This window comes from Mastomys coucha, unplaced genomic scaffold (assembly GCF_008632895.1).
Source record: "Mastomys coucha isolate ucsf_1 unplaced genomic scaffold, UCSF_Mcou_1 pScaffold1, whole genome shotgun sequence".
In the NCBI taxonomy this organism is placed as follows: domain Eukaryota; kingdom Metazoa; phylum Chordata; class Mammalia; order Rodentia; family Muridae; genus Mastomys; species Mastomys coucha.
The window spans coordinates 55415234-55435319 of record NW_022196891.1 but is presented as its reverse complement, the minus strand read 5'-3'; positions in this window follow the sequence as shown (position 1 = coordinate 55435319).

Sequence of the window (20086 nt, the reverse complement as noted above, 5' to 3'; positions counted from 1 at the left end):
CTTGTAGAAACCCAGGTATAATATTAATCTTTGTGACATCAGTACTTGTGAATGAAAAAAATCAGGTCTAAACACGGGAATTCAGTTTGTGAACAAGAATGAGAAATGAAGAAAAATGAGGGAAAGGTAGGAAATCCTCAAAAAGGAAAGAGACAGGTACGAAGGATGTCTTGATCTTAAGCCAGCCTTTGTGAGGCCTCCTGAGTATATTCCTCTTAAAACATGAGTATACATACACACACTGGGGACATAGAGAATCATATCTCATCAGTTTATAATCTAAGGAAGCTACAAATTCTCCTTATGCTTTCCACATCTGATTTGACATTCTGAGCAATGTGGGTTAGATGATTTTGATTGATATCTTATTTTGAAGAAACTGCCTTTGAATTATTCAGGTTTTTTTTTCTGTCAGAGTTTAACCATAGTTTTCAAAGAGGACTTTCAAAGTTGAAGGCATATTTGGGCAACTTCAAGTTCAGGAGGTTTGCTATGGTAGGTGGAGCACCTACTATGTTCAACCAGTAAGTGTGCTGAGACTCTCCCCTGGGTATATGTTGAAGGCCAGGGGGCAAGAGAAGGAATATTTTATTATTGCCACCTGAGAGTGTGTGAGGGTAAAATAGAAACAGGTGGCTCTGAGCCAACCCCTGTCACTGATCAAGACATCTGCAAACCGTGCTTGCTTTCTAACTGTGAGAGAACAGGCTTAGCTGTTTCTGCCTTGTCTTCCTATTTATCTCTCATATTCTGGGCCACAGGAAGGTATGGCCATTGATATCTTTCCTAGGCATGGCTTGTTTTTCTTTGTTGATTTTATGCACTGGCTACCCCTGAGCCCTTACCCTAATCCTAGGGTAAGGAAATGATCCTTTAGCATCAGCAAACCCTTTATATTTTATGTGGCATTTATTCATATCTACAGCAGTCCTTCTAGACAAACTTGCCATTCACTGGTCATGAAACACCATGCCTCTACATATTTTCCTGCCTGTAGACACTTCTGCCATGTGTTGACCCCACGTATTCACAGCAGGCTTGTCTGTTCTCTGGCTCAGTTCCTTTTCCTGAGTCCTCTGTCTTGTGGAAGGTCTTGGGTAGAGCTGAGAAGAAGGGGAGAGCTCATCTTCAGCTCTTTCTTCAGTAATTTAACTTGACTTTGGTTTTGAATCTTTTATTTCCTATGTAGGGTTTAAGTTTCATTTTTTACTATAAAGAAAGAAGAGAGATGCTGGGCAGTGGTGGTACATGTCTTTAATCCCAGCACTTGGGAGGCAGAGGCAGGCGGATTTCTGAGTTCGAGGCCAGCCTGGTCTACAGAGTGAGTTCCAGGACAGCCAGGACTACACAGAGAAACCCTGTTTCAAAAACAAAACAAAACAAAACAAAAACAAAAACAAAAAAAGAAAGAAAGAAAGAAAGAAAGAAAGAAAGAAAGAAAGAAAGAAAGAAAGAAGAGAGACAAGAGAGGAACAGAGTTAACCAAAAGTAAATAAAAGCTAACCCATAACATATTTTGTTGACTGTATTTAAAACTGGATGTTGTTAGAGATTAAATCTAGCCTGGCTATATATTTAGAGTCTTTTTAAGATGCCCGACCAGGTGCCTGGAGAGGACTTCCTATCAAAGATCCCCTTCCTTCTTTTAAGTCTTATCATAGTTCCCAAATTGTTTCATTTGGATTTTTCCAGAATATGTCTATGATCTGTTTTCTCACGACAAAATATATAGATGAAACATTGCCTTGAGTCCAAGCTTCGGTAGATTTGGAAGAGTCACAGAGTTGTTTCTGTATTTGGTTTGAGAGGAGGTAGTAAAGACCAGAGGAAGAAGAAAGGCAGCATTCTCCCTTTTTCTCCCACTCTTTCCTGAATGGGTAAAGGTGGCAAAAGTGAGGAGATGCTGCCAACCTTTTCTCTTTAAACATGCAGCTGTCTCCACTGAGTAATGGGTAAAGAAGTCGATGATGTCATTGATTAGCTTACTCAGGGTATCCTGACCAGTGGATGATGTCTCTGATTAGAATACCCAGTGTATCCTGACCAGTGGATGATGTCTCTGATTAGCTTACCCAGGGTATCCTGACCAGTGGATGATGTCACTGATTAGAATACCCAGTGTATCCTGGACAGTGGATGATGTCACTGATTAGCTTACCCAGGGTATCCTGACCAGAGGATGATGTCACTGATTAGCTTACCCAGGGTATCCTGACCAGAGGATGATGTCACTGATTAGCATAACTAGTGTATCCTGGCCAGTGGATGATGTCACTGATTAGCTTACCCAGTGTATCCTGACCAGTGGATGATGTCACTGATTAGAATACCCAGGGTATCCTGGCCAGTGGATGATGTCACTGATTAGCTTACCCAGGGTATCCTGACCAGAGGATGATGTCACTGATTAGCTTACCCAGGGTATCCTGACCAGAGGATGATGTCACTGATTAGCTTACCCAGTGTATCCTGACCAGAGGACGATGTCACTGATTAGAATCCCCAGTGTATCCTGATCAGTGGATGATGTCACTGATTAGAATCCCCAGTGTATCCTGACCAGTGGATGATGTCCCTGATTAGCTTACCCAGGGTATCTTGACCAGTGATTTCAAAAGCTGCTCATCTGCTGCACGTTTGCTTGCTGACTCTTAGGTTAGGGGATCCTTATGTTTTAAATGTAGGGCAACAGGAGAAGGTCGAAAATAAGCTCTTCCATTCTTCAACAAAAATTAATGTGAGTCCTTTCTACTATTTATTCAAAATATATCATGTTGTGTCAAAAAGTGAATCTTTGGAATTTTTCTGTGATATTGTCCTTGGGGTCTGTAGTTCAGAACTGCTGTAGACTAAAATAATTTCCTGGCTCTGATGATAAGAGGACAGAGTATTCTGCCTGCAGTAGAGGATTCTAAAGAAAACCAGAATTCCTTTCAACATAGGGACTGTTGGTACCTGACAAGACAGTGGTATATTCCTATATGAAGATAAGAAAATAAAGAAAATCACAGTTAGAAAAATCTCTAGACATATACAAAAAAGAACTACCTAACAATGAAGCTTGAAGGAATGGAGAGAAAATGGAGTGTATGTGGGGGGGGTATTTTTAATTCTTTCTTCTAGAACATTGTTTTAGACTGGAAGATATAAGTTGACCAGACAACAGTTAGAGAGAGGAAGTGGGTCTTGTCCCCCACACAATCAAAGCTCTCTCCTTTCTGTGGAGTTAGTAACAGTGTTCACAAACACTACCAAAAAAAAATTCACTTGACACTTTTGTAGAAAATGTAGTTACCATCGCCTGTTTCAGAAAGATCAGCATGGTGGATTTGGGGTTGCATCTGGCAATATATATTGATTTTGTAGCATGTCGACTCTTACAAAACAGAGGTAGTGTTAAAGCTTTTGATGAAGATGCCAGGAGCCTGGGTTCTTCCTGTAGTCTATCACTAATTCATTAAAGAGACTTGCCTAGCTGCAGCTTCCTAACCTGAAAAAAACTCCACAAAAATCAACTTCACTCTGCTCACCTGACTGGCTCTTCCAGCCTGAGATAAGAGATGGTGCAGGCTTCGTGTGAAGAACAGCACATTGCCAACGTGACTGAATAGTCCCTGTATCAAATTTTACACCCCTCATCAATCACTCTCCCAAATTAGACAGGAGAGACCCTCTCTTTTCCCAGCTAATTTTGCACATGACATTTCAAATCCTCAGATATTAATTAGGAGCCTGCATTATGCACAGTCCTGTGGTACTCTCGACCTCTGTAATCTTGGGCAAATTATTGAAATTGTCTAACTTTTTATATCCACCCATAAAATAGGATGCTTTTACCTACTGTCCATAAGGCTGGGTCTGGGGAGTCACTGCCGCTTCCCATGAACCTGGTCCTTCTCGTCCATGATCGTACATCCTCCGCAGTCACCTTTCCATCTCTTACAATGGAAGTGACTACTTTGCGGTGGACACTAAAAATCTCCATTGTATGGGGTGAGTTAGTAAAAACTTATCCAGAATAATAAACAATCTTTTATTTTGCCAAAGTTCTCAACAAAGTGCTCATTATATAGAAATGTCCAGAAGTGAGGTAGCAATGTCTAATCCTAGATGGGTGGTAAGAGCCATAGAATTCCCAGGGCCTCCAGCAAATTATCTTTGTGAGTATTCACAGCCCTTCAGCAAACAAAACTCAGGAATTCCAGAGGTGCCTGTAACGATGTCAAAAAAGCAAACAAGGTATATTCCATTTCTGGTCTCACCTATGGGATGGGTTTTGTACGCATCTGGCAAAGAGACTCAGGAAAGCAAATGGGGGAGGGGAGTTGGAGATGCAGGGTCATGTGGAATAAAAACTGATCCATGCTTTGGGTGGGATTTTCAGGAGTAACCATATAGGATATTTCATCCATAATCATCTATGACATCCAAAAAGAGCCAATTTAGCAGGTAGCAGGGACCTCTGGGAACATGAGTTTTCTTTTCTTTCTATTTTTTTTTCCTGAAGAGTCTTTTCTTGTTTAAAAATTTATCAATGGGTCTCTAACAATAGCTATCAAAAGTATGTGACACTCAACTGGAAATTGTTCCTTTTCCTATTACTATTATTATTATTATTATTATTATTATTATTATTAACACGTTCAACATTACAGGGAAATGTCCATGAACCCTCAGCCCAGGAATGCTTTTAAAGGAGATTGGGACATGATACCTGAAAATTGGCTTAGTGTGTGGACAGTTGTGTTGAAGCCACCCCATAGCCCAAATGCCAGCTCGTAGAAGAGACATTCCAGGCCAGCAAAGGCTGGCTAGTCACTTCCCTGAGTGTCTGCCTGGGAGAAATAATGAAACTTAAACCTAGGCCTCTCTGAGTGTTCCATGAAGCCGTGTCTAACTCCTACTCTTAAGCCAGAACATCACCTGCAAGTCTGTACGGAGATTATAGAATTTCCTTTACGCCACCATCTACCCATCCTTGCTTCTGAAAGAGTTAAATTTAAAACTTGTACTGGCTAATGAAAAAATTGCAGGTTTGAGAAAAACACAGTAGACCAAGGTTGAATATGTCCAAATAAGCCTGGGCAAAAATAAGCAAGCTGTTAAGACATTCTGGGAACTAACAGGCCAAAAAGATATAGAAGAAGAGTGTTGTTTTTACATAGATCACTCAGGAAGAGTCAAAGATAATTTAGTCAAAATAAGAAAAGGTTTAGAACAAAGGAAATGAGAAAGAGCTCAAGGCAAATGAAAAATTAAAGCTTTAGACCTGTGCTGACTAGGAAGAAAAGTCATGGGCCTAAGAATCCATCACAAGCTGGCCCACATAGGCCTGGGAATGAACAAGCAAGTTGTTAGATATCATAAGAGCTGGCAGGTCAAGAAGACATAAAACTATAAACACAGAGGAAAACATGTCTAGGCAAACGAGGACATGTCCAAGGCCCTGGCCTACAAAGACATGCCTGGCGGACACTAAGTAATGGGCCATCTGGTCCTCTCAGATATGGTTTAAGGTCAGATGCTTTGTTGACTCAGATTAACACCAACTTTAGGAATTTTCCACTCTGTTATGCACGTAATAGTTAATATTTGAACTAGCCAATCATGTGTAACCATACTGACTCCTTTGTTCCCCAAGACCTTTTCCCTATATAAACCCCTCATGGTCGGCTCCACTATCTCCTGCGTGAGATAGGTGTGGTGCCGAACCGGAGCGCCCTGAAATTAAAAACTACCTCTTGTAATTACATCAAGACAGTCTCTCGTGATTCCTTGGGTGCACGTCCTCCTGAGATTTGAGTGGGGGTCTCCCCACAGGGGTCTTTCACTTCAAACCTAACTTGTTACTTCAGTTTCTCTCAAAAACACACCCTAGTCACCTCATTTTCACTCCTCAACTGGGTAGGATATCTCTCCTTTGTACTCTGTTACAATGACCTGCACATATATGGATTATTTTCCATCTACCCAGCCAGCCAGCCAGCCAGCCAGTCAGCCAGCCAGTCAGCTAGCCAACCATCTGGTCTTTCTCCCCCATTATATTGAAATCTTCTGAAGGCACATGATAAGCCTTACTCTTCTCTGTTCTTGATATAACCCCCTGTACAAAAGAACTCAGTAACTGTTAACTGGCCAGTTCACTAGATGGGTGGATGACTACACGGACAATGTCAAAAGTAAATATCCTACACTGAATTATTCCCTTTTGCTCAAAACTGTGCATTTTGAAAGGGGGGCGCTAATATATCGTACATTTTCCTCCATCTGAGATGACTGGAGTGAGATGTTCTGTTTACTAAGGATGCTGTGATAGTTTGAATGAAAATGCCCCCACTCCCATAGAGACTCATATGTTTGAATACTTGGTCCCAAACAGTTGGTAGAACTGTTTGGGAAGGATTAATGGTTATCATCTTGTTGGACGAAGTATGCCAATCAGGGCAGCTTCAAAGTTTCAAAAGACTAGTGTCAAAACCTTGCACCATTCCTATTATTCTTTCTCTGCCTCATACCTGTGGATCAAGTTGGGCACTCTCAACTGTCCCTGCCACCATGCCTTTGCTCCACCATCATGGACTCAACTGTCTGAAACCATAAGGCCTCAAATTAATCACTTTCCTTTTCTAAGTTACTTTGGTCATTGTGTCTTATCATAGCAACAGAAAATTAAGTAAGACAGATGCTTTGCGTCTATGAGAACAAATAGCCTAACTCCGTCAGGCACAACAGTGCCTCTATCTCCCTTTGAGAGGCTGTGAGATCTGCTCTATGAGCCCTTCAGACTGGAGGGTGGGGTGGTAAGGCCTGCCTGCTGCTTGGCAAAGCCTTTTGGCTTTGAAAGGAGAGAAGGTTTCTGGAAGGCAACCTAGTATCTATTTGTAGTTTACAAAGTAGAAAGCTTTAAAGTGGAGAGAGAAATTTCCCAGGGCTGAAATCTCCTAGAAGATAAAACTTAAAAAATATAAAGTACTACAAGGAGGTTTCTGGAAACAAAATGGAGAATTGTTCTGCCACATTCAGTCTTTATGAACTGTCCAAGACAATTCCAAGTGCTCTCTGGCCCACCGCTAAGGGCAAGTGAATCCCTACCCTAGACTTTTTGGACACTAATTCTACGTCCTAGGTCATTTTACTTGTAGCTATTCGATGTTAAGCACTAGCTATAATGCCTATAATGGTGCACACAGCATAATGCCAAGCTTTACAGACTATATTGAAAATGTAGGAGACACAAATGCTCTGTATTACAGAGCATTCAGGGTTCCTTCAGGTTTCAGCTACCACAGGAATAGTGTACCAGTGCCCTGGAGAATGTCCCCTGCTGAGTCTCAGAATGACTCAGGAGAAGTTTTAAATATCTTGAGCCCAAGGCTTATGGTGTCAATGGAATAAAAACCTTCAAAAAAGGAAACCAGGCCTCATTCCATCTAGGTTTCCTAGGTGATTCCAAAGCCCAGCTAACTTTGAAACATGATCCCAACCAAATAGCCTTAGTTATAACACCTAAAATTGTGAGCTTCCCATCCATTCAGTTTAAACCAGGGGCTGGCCAGTGGGCGTCGTTGAGCCTGGCTGGCCGATATTTTCAGATATTTTTCAGATATTTTCCGTCATCTGTATCACTATACTTTAAAGGCTCAAACACTTAACACAGTGACCAATACAAAGAAGGTAGGCAATAGAGAGACAATTACTTGAAAGAATATGTGAGAGATTAGTTGATAAGCCACCAAGTGAAGTCATCAATAATATTATTTGCCCAAAAGTGATAATATTATGGTTGTGGCAAGGAATTTCAAGAAATGAAGCAGACATAGCCCTAGTGTTAACAAGGCACCTGTACATAATGGTACTGTTCATATTTGTTCCTGATAAGTGCCTTGGTAGATTGGAAGAATAAAGAGCAAAGCTTTTTAGTTCACCTTGGGAAACTGCCTACTCCATTGTTCTGGTCTCTGTCCATCTGCCTATGTAATGAGATGGCAAGCCAAGAAGCCATATGGCAAAGGTACAGCAAAGTACAAAGGATGCTGGGAGTGGGATAGCAGACATAAGAAATAGTCTAGGAAAAGAAGGAAGGGGTGGTGGATTGTAAACATGGTCAGGGATTGGTGCAGGGGTTTGGGATGGTAGAGAGTGACTGAATTGGTGGGACCCAACAGTTCACAAGGACAAGATAAGAAGAGTTTAGTTTTCTGGCGATTCATCAGCACTAGGACTGAGAGCTGGGGGAGGGGCATTGATGAACCACAAGAATTCAAAGAACGGGACGGTATAGTCCACCCCTAGCATGTTACTTTGAAATTGGAGGTTGTCAAATTGCCTCCCATTCCTGAAAAAGCTTAGGAAGACAGCTCCCTCTGGGATGCACATGAACCCTAATGCTTTGCTGCTAAAAACACAAGCTCACTCCACCTTGTCCATCTGGTCTGCAGTCCTAGCAAGCGCGATGAAACTTTATGAGGCTTATTACAAGCAAATTACATGGGAAACTGCAAAGCACTGGGAGGAGGGGGTGGCAGTGGGGTGCTGAGCGCACTGCTGGTAAGAGGAGCAGGTAAAGATGCTTGGGCATAGCCTGGACGAGGAGTGCACTAGAGCCCATCACTGAGCAGCTGGCAACTCCTACCTCCAGGGCCCAATTTTCCAAGCAATGACTTGAGTGTTCACACCTGCACTGGCTGAGGCAGCGGCCCCCTGCCCCCGCTCTTCAGAGTTAATGGGGCAGACAGAACCCAGAGATGCTTTTGGCCATGACAATGACTGCTCTCCTCCTTGGCCCTACCTTCTGCACTGATGGAGCAGATTCCTCTCCAGCTGCATGTGGTCTCCCTGCTGTTGGGCTGTGCAGAGGTTCTCACAAAGGACAGCTTGGGAGTCAGAAAAGAATGCCATCACTTTGCCCCCTCCCCATCCCCTAGGTGAGAAACTTAGTCTCACCTCCTCCCTGAGCTTCCTTCTTTCCTTCCCAGTTCATGGACATTAACCACTTAAAGCTCAGCTCTGCTTCCTGTGAAATGGAAGCGTAGCTTCTTTTTTTGGCTGATGCTAAACACACCAGGAAAAAAATTCCTAAACACACCAGGAAAAAAAATTAAACAACTTTAAATCTAGAATTAATTATTCTCCTTAAATTCTTTCCCACAGCGATTGCTGATAGGAAGCCTCTACAACTAGACGTCTCTGTTTTCACCATAAACACTTGTGCGGGCACGCGCGCGCGCGCGCGCGCGCGCGCACACACACACACACACACACACACACACACACACAAACATATGCTCACTCAGAACCTTCTGATTAGATGCCCAGAGAGGCCTTTCCCACTGTGGGCAATTTAGTAGAGGAATGCAGGGTGAGTTCAAGCCAGGGAGAGGTTAGGGCAGATGCCTCGGACCAGTCTAAATGCAGAAAACCAAAGAAGCAAAGGGGAGATGCTATGTGAATGCCATTACATAAATTTCCCTCCCAGCACAGCCCGAGGTGCTTTAGCTGCTGTTTCCATCCAATGGGAGCTCCTTAAGCTCTGCTACTAATGCTGGAAAAACATTCACTTAACAGGCTTGTCCAAACAATTCCCTTTTTAATTCAGACATGATGAACTGCAGGGGAGAAGCAGAGCCCCAGGGCTGTCCGCCTCAATACCATCACTCCTGACAGGGCACAGAGCCTCACACTCACCTCAACGGCCCATTAAAAAAGCCTGATGGGGGAAACGATGCTATGGTCAGGTTACAGAAATGGGCAGCGAGCAATTAAGGCCTTCCCAGTTGCCCTGTCTTCTCTTCTCTTTTCTTCACAACGCCCACACGGCACATGCATACAAAACCCAGCTCTCTCTCCTGCCTTCGCTTGAATGTTCCTCCACAAGCTCTTTCTACACCGCCCACCCACCTTCTTGCACACTAGTTTGCAATGGTTTTTGCAGACTCCAACTTGCAAGAGAAAGCAGAGTCACACATGTACTTTGTACTCGTCAGATCACAGCTACATCGGCAACTTTCTTTATCCATGCATGCTCTTTCCAAATGCATTGCGTTGCTGTTTCTTCTCTCTGATCTTGAACCCGCTCCATCTTCCTTCCTCATGCAAGAAAGGCATTTTGTGTGTGTGTGTGTCTCCTCTCTATCTTCTATATTGCTCCTCCAACTCTCAGTAGCCAGACTCTCCCCCTACCACCCCCACAGGAAGCTTCTTGAGGCCGACTTATAACTATTTTATTGCTTCGTCTCACTTTTCAATTTCTGTTCTTCCAACTGAACTAGATTCCCCTGAGTTAAAAACCTGGGTTTGGATTATGTAACAAGTTCCTTGGGGGATACACGAGGATTCAGCCTGTCATGTAGCAGTAAGCAAACTGCCAAAAAAAAGTGTGTGTGTGTGTGTGTGTGTGTGTGTGTGAGCTCACACAAGGCCCTAATTAAAAAGAGATCTAGCTGATGGAAAGTAGTGGGAATAAAGACAATTCAAGTCTAGCTAATGTTAGTTTCTTGTCCAACAGTCATTTTGAAAGTGGTAACAGGACAAAAAAAAAACCACTATTGGGCAAAATATGCATTTATGAATTCCTAATATGTTCTTCTTGAGGTATGTGCTATGCCAACTACAGTAATATTCAATGCAGTGATATAAAACATATTCCATAGGTGTAATTAATTAGCCAGTCGACCTAAACCATGTGATGGGAAACATGTGCTATTCTGAAGTTTAGTAACATTGTGTATCACACTGTGATTAATACCATTCAATTATCTAAATATGGCTGCTCTCTGCTTATAGTTTGAGAGATATGGAAATCATTGTAACACATTTCACACATATTTCCATATATAACACTTTTCTGTGATATTTCAAAAAATTTGGAAGCAGTCCTCATCTGATTGCTCAAATGGAAGCTCATCTATGTTGAGTTCATTTCATAGGCTGGTTTCCAAAAGGAGCAAGAAGATGCACAGGGATTTGCAGGTGGCTGAAGGGCAACACAGAGCTGGAGAAATTACTGGGAGGAGCTTTCTCCACCTGCCTTTGTAGCTGTGGCCCTAGACACACCAAAAAGAGAGAGGTTGTTCCAAATAGCTGCTAAGTGCTTCCTCTTGGGAGAAGTTTAAGAAGCTAAATGGGATTTACACAGCAATGTTTGGGATATTGTCTAGAGCAGAGGTCAGAAGATAATCTGCTAGTGAAGGGCAGATTCATAGTAAATATTTTTGTCTTTAGGGACCATATGGTCTGGGTTGCAATTGCTCAATCTGCCACTATTGCATGACAGACTCCACAGGGAAAAACAGTGGGTGTGGCTCTGCCATATTATAGTCCTTCACTTATGAGCATTGATATTTAAATTTCACTGATTTTTCACTTGGAAAAAAAAACAAAGAAAAAAATCTCAGCTCCTAAACAATACAAGTACAAACCTTAAGTTGTGTCTCGCTCTCAGACTCCTGGCCCCTTTGATCTCTGGAGTACTAGCCATAGTCTCTTGCCACATGGCTTTTCTACCTTCCTTCTTTCCTTCACTGCCCAACGATCTCCTGATACTACCTCCTGACTCCTTGCTATATAGAGTGGTGGTTTCTTATCTTTCCTTCTGAAGAGGCCACAGAGGGAAGGCCTTTCTGCATACTCTCATCAGAGAAGCTGCTTCTTGTCCGTAAGAGAGGACCAGAGGCTTTGCTGCTGTTGTTCCAGTTACACAGTCCCAGTGAAGAGAGCAGTATGGGGGGAAAGCCTTCATGTAATGGCATTGGCTGGGTTCTTTGCATTTTCCTACAACACACTCAGAGTCAACCCTTTTGGAATCTGCAGTGAGATTAGCATTTGTTAGTCACATGAGTCCTTGAAGAAAGCACAGATACTAACAATCCCATTCCCCATGCCAAGTCCCTGTTGAAGACTCTAGAAAACTACTTGGCAGTGGGAGATGCCTCAGCCCATTTTTGCTCTGCTGTAACAGAATGCATGAAACTAGGCAACTTATAATAAATGGGCAGTTTTGCTTTACACTTCTAGAGGCTGAGAAGTTTTAGATCAAGGTGTTAATATGGGAGAAAAGCTTACAGTGACCGACCATTACATGGCAGAAAGAAGAATGGCAAGGAAGTGACAAAGAAAGAGAAGCCGCTCGCCCAAAGTATTCTAAAGAACAATGTTGATTTATTCACGGACTTAGAACCTTTGCAGCCTAAGCATCTTGAAATCCCTGAGTTTTTTGTTTGTTTGTTTGTTCGTTTTTGCACTTAGGGTTCAAACATGCATACTGTGGGGAATATATTCAAACCATAGAGAAAGAAACCAAGCACTCAGAAGCCCCTTGCACCCTCTTGCCAAATCTTTCCTACAAACACAGAAATGACATAGAAAGTTGACTCCCAAGAGTCATGAGCATAGCTTTGGGTCCAGTTTTGCCTCTAGTCAACCCTGACTTCAATCAGCTGTAACATTTACCAGGGTTAAATGACATAGAAGGGGTCAAGAAAAGTGTCATATTATCCCCAATTTACAGAGAATACTGAGATTCAAGTCACGAGGGAATATGCCCCATATCAGGATATGAAATCCAAACACATCAGAAAACCTAAGTATGCTACTCATATTCCAAGCTCTGCCTTTAACGTAGGACTTTTGTGTGAATGCAGGCTCCCTCTTGGTCTTCAGTGGAAATTCTCAAACTTCCACAACGAGAACATTTGCCAAAATGCAGCCACACCCACTAATTGAAAGTCATAGTCCAGGGATCATCTCCTTCCACTGTTAAACCCAATTAGTGGAGAAGTTAGACTAGTTCTCAGATAGCCAAAGCTACAGTATTATTAAATAGGACAAACTGAAAATAAGAGATGCAAAGACTCCTTTCATTCTCTATCACAGTCCTTTCATACGTCACCCATGCTGCTTGCTGAAGGAGCCATGCCTGCAAAGAAACCAGAAACGGATTTCTGAGCTCTGCTTATGGTTTGAACATGCTACTGGATATCAATACAAGCCCCAGACTCTCTCTACAACTTAGTTGCCTTTACCCATGCCAGCACAGGAATAGCAGAGCAGTAGTGATGGGTAGCTCTGGAGTGCTGTACAGAAGGCCAGGTACCCTTTCTCCCTGCTAGCAGACAAATAGCAGGTTGGTCTTTTGCCTAGAAAATGCATTCCTGTGGGAAACCAGAATCTATATCAGTATTAAACCATCGGTCAATTCTAGGAGCACTATTGGAAAAACCACGATGTTGTACTGATCTGCATTACAATTGGAAAAGGGTCAGAACAGATTTACTAAAAGCTTGCATTACATGGACAAAAGTCAGGAATCGATAGGAAAAATTTGATATGTGGAGAGAGATTCTGATGAGATAGTGTCAGTTACTATGAACCAAATAACTGTCATATGAACAATAGCTGAGACTGCCAAGGCCCATCCAAGAGAATTCTGGTCAGGGTTGGTAATTGTATTCCTCTGAAGTATGAATTATATATTAAGCAAACGTTCTCAAATGTTTTATGAACCAAATTATTAAAAACCAACTGCTGATTTTGTGTGTTTTCCTTTACAAAAAGCCAGAATATATGATCTTGGACTCTGAGGATGGGGCGGGTATGAAATGCTGAAGTAAGTTTAGAAGACTAGCTTTGTGAACCACATGTAACATTGTATCTAATCAACTCTTTAAAGAAATGTTGTTACCATTTAAGATCCAAAGAAGAATATTTTTAGTTCATGGTGGTTACTACTTGAAATGATCCCCATTCATCCAGAGCCGCAATGAAGGAAACATTGTAGTTAGAATCATCCACCACCTGCCCCAACCTCAGGAGGAACATATTATAGACTACTTCAGGCAGATTCCCTTTCATAAATCCATGTATTCCTTCCCAAACACTTATTTAAACATTTGCACTGTTGTGCTTTGTAATCTGAGCTATCGGGTAGCCTCCAATTTAGCAAGGGATTGACATCAAAATAAACTATTATAACACAGTCAGATAATACATCTTAAAAAGAGGTGTAGAAAAGAAATAGTTACTGCTTACAGCAGGCACACTAGGAGGTTTGGAACCATATTATTTACATACAGTAGGAAAATGAGTGAGTGGGCCAGCGAGATGCTAAGTGGTATGAAGGTGCTTGCTGCCAAGCCTGACGGACCTGAGTTCGATCATTGAGTTCCATCCAGTAGTAGCAATACTTGATTTCTGCAAGTTGTCATGTGACTTCCACACCTACACTGTGACACGTACATATAGTAAAAGTATACAAATTAATAAACAAACATAACATTTTTTTAAGTGAGTAAAAAGAGCCTGGATCAATTGTCTTCGTATTCCTGGAAAATCTCTTCAGAGCAGGACATGTTTAAAGTTTCCAGAAAATCTTTTAGGGAAGAGGGTAAATCAGACAGAAGGGACAGTATACATAAAGGTGTGAAGATTCAAGAAAGCATGGATGGGGTATATAAGAAACTACTAGTGCATAGGAGGCGCCCTGAGAACCTCAAGGAAGGGAGACTAGGATGGCAAGTGGCCCCACTCCCCTTTGCTCTGATTGCTTTCCTCCAGTGGGAAATATTGTGTCCCAGCTCATCCGGTGCAGATCCACACAGAACTCCCCACACCTCCCTTTCCTTCCTTACAAGTGCATGTGATTACTGCTCCAATAACCTGATCTAATAGGAGTGGCAGACTGCTCTCGATTTTGCCAACCAGTGGCCAGCAACAGCAGGCCAAGCAGCTCTGTAACAGGATTGGTCTCCATTTACAATCTGGACAACAGCCAGCCTGGGGAAAACACCAGCCTGGGGAAAACACGCTGTGAGGTCTGAGGGAGCAAGCATATTTTACTTCTGCCATGACTTAGTCATTCTCCTAAACCTCTGCTAGAAGCTCTGACTAGCAAAGCAGCATTTTAAAATAGTTCTTTTTATTACTTCTTTATTTTTATAATATAATTATAGCATTTCCCTCTTCCCTTTCCTAACTCCAAACCCTCCCATATTCCCCTTCTTTCTCTATTTCAAGTTCATGGCCTCATTTTTTTAACTGTTGGTACTGACATATATGTATATACATATATATTGCTAAATAGATAAATACAACCTGAGCAGTTTGTCTAATGCAGCTCCTATGTATGTTTTCATGTCTAACCACTTGATATTGAATAACCAGTTGGCGTAGTCTTTCTGGGGTAGACTAGATGGATTATAAGAAAGGAGACTGTAGGTCTCTCTGGGTCTATCATTAACTAACTAGCTACAGTACTTCTGTGTTATCTCTTATTCGTGCTAAGCCTCAGTTTTCACAGCTGTTTGAACAGCTAGATTAGAGTCGATAACTTTCACATCTTTTCCAGGTTAGAGTCTCTGGATATAATGGGTAGAAACTGTCAACATAATCACAGTTTGGGTAGCTCTTGTGTCACGGGAAATTATTTGAGAGCAAGAGTTGGCAAACTACATCCCAACAAGTGAGGAATACACAGAACAGCTTCTAATGGACTGACTGCAAACAGAACAAGGAAGAATGTGTGACAGGCATGAACTGGTGTCTTACAGGAAAGGTGTGTTGTGCTCTCTACTTAGGATAAAATTGTTCAAACTAGAGATCTTGACTACTGAATACTCTAGAGCAAATCTGTATGTCCCAGTGATGCTTTAGCCTCTAGGGCAGTTGTCATCAACCTTCCTAATGCTGTGTGGTCCCTTTATACAGCTCCTCATATTGTGGTGACCTCCAACAACAAAATTATTTTGTTGCTGCTTCATAACTCTCCCTTTTTTACTATTATGAATTGAAATGCAAACAAATATCTGATATGTGACACCCAAAGGAATCAAGAGGCACACAGGTTGAGAACTGCACTGCCTTATAACATCATATAGAACCTCGCCAGGAACATGTCACACAAAGTAGCTTACCGTGTTTGTGACCTGAAAGAAAATACTAATTGCTTCACCATGCACTCCATGATAGAGCACAGTACTAAATGCTTTATATGGCTCATTTCACCTAATATTCATAACAATTTTAAGACATCGATGTCATAATTTTTATTTCAGAGAAACTGAAGGTACAGATGACTGTGGCCAAGGTAGCAGGTATGTCCTTTGACTCCGGTAATTTTTAACATCTCCATAGTATTGCATTTCAAAGCTAAGGCATCATAGGCTCTGCTCTTAGGGGGCTTCAAACACGGGTGAACCAGACGATAGCCACACACCTGGAAACATTGTGCCGTATAGATTATGTATAAGGCCTCGCTCTTCTGCAGACTGCTATAGAGATCCACTCAAGCTATATCAGATTACTATAGCAAGGCAGAAAATAATCTCAACTGATAGAAAAGAAACTGGGTCATAGTTCTGTAGGCCCAAGTTCAGACATGTCAGGGCTAGGTTCTTTCCTCAGTTTCCCAATCCCCAATTGGAAGCTATTGGGCAGTCTGTTTTCATAGCTAGATTGCAGGTACTTCTGCATCCATACTGTTTTGGCAGAATTCATTTCTTTACAGTGAGGGACTGGGGTCACTATTCCCTTGTAGGCTGTAGCAGGGACTGTATTCGGCCCTAAAAGCTACTCATATGTATTATCCTGTAGGATCTCCATCTTCTATGCCATCCAGGGAGATGTTTCTTGCTATCAATCCCTTGTCACTTTGAAATCTTCAGAAAGAGACCAGTCTCACTTAAAGGCTCACTGGATTTGGTCAGTCTCAAGCAGGAAATTCCCTTAAAGTCAGCCAACTGGCTGCCTCTCAACTACACTCAGAAAATCCCCTGGCAGCTGCTGCCTAGTTAATGTTTCCCAGGCTGACTCGGGGAGGTATGTGCTTAGCAAGGGCTGGGATTCTAGGTGGAAAATCTTAGAATTCTCCACCCCAGGAGCACACAGGGGAAGGACAAACCAACACACTGCTGCTGCACCACATGCTTTGCCTCAGAGAAGACATTATCTCTCTGCACTTAAAGGCCCCAGCAGAGAAGACATGGTTCTGGAACCTTCTGGCAGATGATTATTCAGTAATTTTTAATCTGAGTTTGGAGAGGTGAGAGTACAGGCTCATAAAACAACGACTCTGCATGTTAATGTGCTCTACAAAGGTAGAGAGGCTACAAACACTGGTACCCCATGCTGGCTCCCCTTCTTTCTCCCCTTAATAAGGTCTCTGTGGAGAAGGTTCACCCCGGAGGGTATGTGCTGGGCAGAGTCTGACTTTGTGATTTCCCCCACAGCCCTGTGTTCTCTGTAGAATGTGCTGCTTTCACCGTTGAAGTTGATTATTGAATAATGAATTATCATTCTTTTTTAATTTCCCAGCCCTCCTCAGAAAGGCACTGCTACTTTTCTACTGACTGAGACTCAAAAGTAGCGGAAAGGGGAGCAAAGGCTCATTCACACAGAGGGAGCAAAACAATCTACCTATCAACCCTGGCTTGATCCTGGAGATGATAGTAAAAATTGTTTTAATTAATTCTCTGATTTGGAGTAATTTCATTTCACAGTTGACCAGAGAATAGTACCACGAACAATGTGAAGCTTCACTTCAAAGGCAAGGCACGTGGCTAGACCCAGGAACCTCTTGGATTGGAGGCAAAGCTCAATTTCTGAGCTTAATTTCTAGCACCAAAAGGGGAGAAGGAGGAAAAAGAGAAAAGGAAGAAGAGGGGATACTATGTAAACAGCTCTTGTCAGGGACTAGGTATGAAGAGGTAATACTAGAATGGATACTCTACCCAAGGAGAACAGCCATGCCTAGGTAAGAGAGTAGAGTCATTCTCCAATGTCCTTATTATGTTGTGTGCAAAGCCATCCCATGTATCTCTTGTCTGGCAGTTCTGTCACTGTGATATACCATAGTTATAAAATTCAGGGATGCTTTCAGAGAAGAAAGGAAGAAGGTTTGTTCAATAGGGCAAATACCCACAGTTGAGAATAGAGAAAGAAATGTCATGGTATTAGGCAGCCATAACAAGGTATAATAGAATTTGGGGGTGGGTAACAAAAGAAATTAATTCTTTTCCTGTTTGGGAGGCAAGAGGTCCAAACTGAAGGAGTTAATAAGGTTATTAAGGTTTGTTCCTCCAAAGACTCTGTCTTTTACCTTTGGCCTCTCTTTCCTTTGCAAGAGTTTCTATGTTCTTTACTCCCAGTTCTCTCCCCAGCACTCTGTCTATCTATCTATCTATCTATCTATCTATCTATCTATCTATCTATCTAGCAAGCAAGCTAGCTTGCTTGTTTATTTATTTTTATTAATTCTTTGAGAATCTCACAGACTGTATCTTGAGTCTTCCCTCTAACTCTCCTGATCCATCCCCACCAGACCTCCCACTCTTTCACTTCACATACCCTTGTCTGCTTCCTAGAATGGGTGTGGGGCCATTCACTGAGATATGATCAACCTTCCTAATGTTACAACTCTTTAATAGTTTCTCATGTTGTGGTGACTCCCAACTGTAAAATTATTTCATTGCTACTTCATAGCTGTAGTTTTGCTACTGTTATAAATCCTAATGCAAGTATCCCATATATCCCAGGATATCTGATATGCAATTCCCGTAGAAGGGTTGTTCCACTCCCCAAAGGAGTTGTGATCCACAGGTTGAACCTTGTTCAGAAGTCATCAATTGTCTGTAGCCTCTCATTCAGGGTCTATCTTCTCTTCTTATGAGGAAAATACTCTTACTGAATTTTCTCTATGCCCTTATGTTCCACTAACTATTTTACTAAGGGCCCTATTTCCAAATAAGATCGCATTTTGAGGTATTCAGGCTGAGGACTTCTGTGTGTGAGGTTTGTGATTGGGGTGTTAGGATAAGCTATCACGGTTACTGACATAGGCATCTGAATGAAATGAAGAAGGTTTGGATTTCTCAGCAACAAAATCAGATACAGACTGAAAGTGACTTTGTGGAAACCAATCTTGGAGACAAGATCACTCCTTAGGTTACTACTTTCTGGAATACCCAAGGAAGGATATAGGATGATTACAAAGTCTGGGTTTGTGACAGGACTGCCTTGGTTGTCCTTCTGCAATGGCTGACCACAGAACCAGGTATCAGGGAGGCACTACAGGAAGGATGTGTGAATATGTATGAGAATACAAGCTGATCAGGAAGTTTATGAGAGTTTGCTATTGGGAGTGTGACTCTGAGTATGTTGTCAAAGTAAGAATGTCTAATGTATAAGGAATAAGTGAGAGCATGCACATGTGAGATCATCGTATGAGTGTGTGAATGAGTGTGTGTAGTAATAGTATTATGAAGGTATAAGTGAACGAGAGTGCACGTGTATGTGAATGAAGTGGGTGACAGCGTATGTTTGAATGTATGTATCTGAGAGGTGAGTGTGTGAGAGTGTATGTGTGAGAATGTGTGCCCATGCAAATAAAATAAGTGTGCATGTATATGAGTGACTTGGAAGCACGTGTTCATTTGAATAGAGTGTATGAAGGTGTGTGAGTCAGTATGTGTTTGGTGCTGGAAAGAATCACAACACAAGCCACATTACCTGGGTCCTCAGTCACCTTTTTCACCCCTATGACATATTATAGGACTTTGTCTGAGACACAGGAAGAATCCTGTAGTAAACAGGTTCTTAGGGTTCAAGAGAAAGTGGAATAAGGCTAACAAAGTATGTAGTCTTGTGGACAGAAAGCAATATGCAAATTCAGATACCAACAGTCAGGTATAAGATGCAAGAATTTGACAATCAAATCGGTTTGCAAAATTATTTATATTTTTTACAGATAAACATCTGCTTGGACTTTTTGCCCACCGACCATAGATTTTTTTTTTTAAGATGTTGTATCACTGAATGGATCAAAACTGAATTTTAAAGTGTAATATGTAGTGTCTAGGCTTCTGGATTTCTCAGAAACTTATTCACCTTAAGGGTATTTCTCTTTTTATTTGTCCTGGAATTTTATAAAGCTGCCCCTAGGGAAAGAACCAGCTCATTCATTCCATACATATTCTGCCACCCCTTCCTCTAGGTAGACCTCTGTCTCCCTCTTGACATTTATTATTTTGTAGCATGGTAAATTTTCTTAAATTTTAAATCATTTACTCTTCAGCTCCTTAGCCAGAATGTAAACTCC